Here is a 578-nt window from a genome sequence, read left to right on the forward strand (position 1 = left end):
TCTATCTAATTGATAATCTTAATCATTTATCTTAATCAGATGGCGACAATTTAATTCCAAAAATGTCCAAATGTTTTGGTTCATCTCATTACATTTATAAATTAATCATTACTTGATACATACTGCAATGTTGCCACACAAAAGTGTACAAATATTTTATATAAAAACAAGAGTTGTACTGGATTTCGACCGATTCGTTATGTGCTGGCTGACTATCATTAAACACTACAGGACTACCATTGAAATTTAGTAAACTTTCAAAATTTTTAATTACATTAATTCACATAAATTATGATAATATTAACTTATCATTCATATAATCATTTATAATTTCTAATCTAACATAAAAGTCTCTTCTATATACGTGATTTTGTTTGCTAATAGACACACACACACACACAAACACATACCTAGAGACGCATACAAACATATACATACCTACCCAAACAAACAAACAAAAACCCAAACAAACAAACATAGATATGAGTTAATGCGTCTCAGATAGTATAAATACCTAATCTTAATCGCATATGTAGCCCTCAATTTATGGTTAGTGATGTTTTTGTTTTTGTTTCACG

Source organism: Helobdella robusta (assembly GCF_000326865.2).
Source record: "Helobdella robusta unplaced genomic scaffold HELROscaffold_14, whole genome shotgun sequence".
In the NCBI taxonomy this organism is placed as follows: domain Eukaryota; kingdom Metazoa; phylum Annelida; class Clitellata; order Rhynchobdellida; family Glossiphoniidae; genus Helobdella; species Helobdella robusta.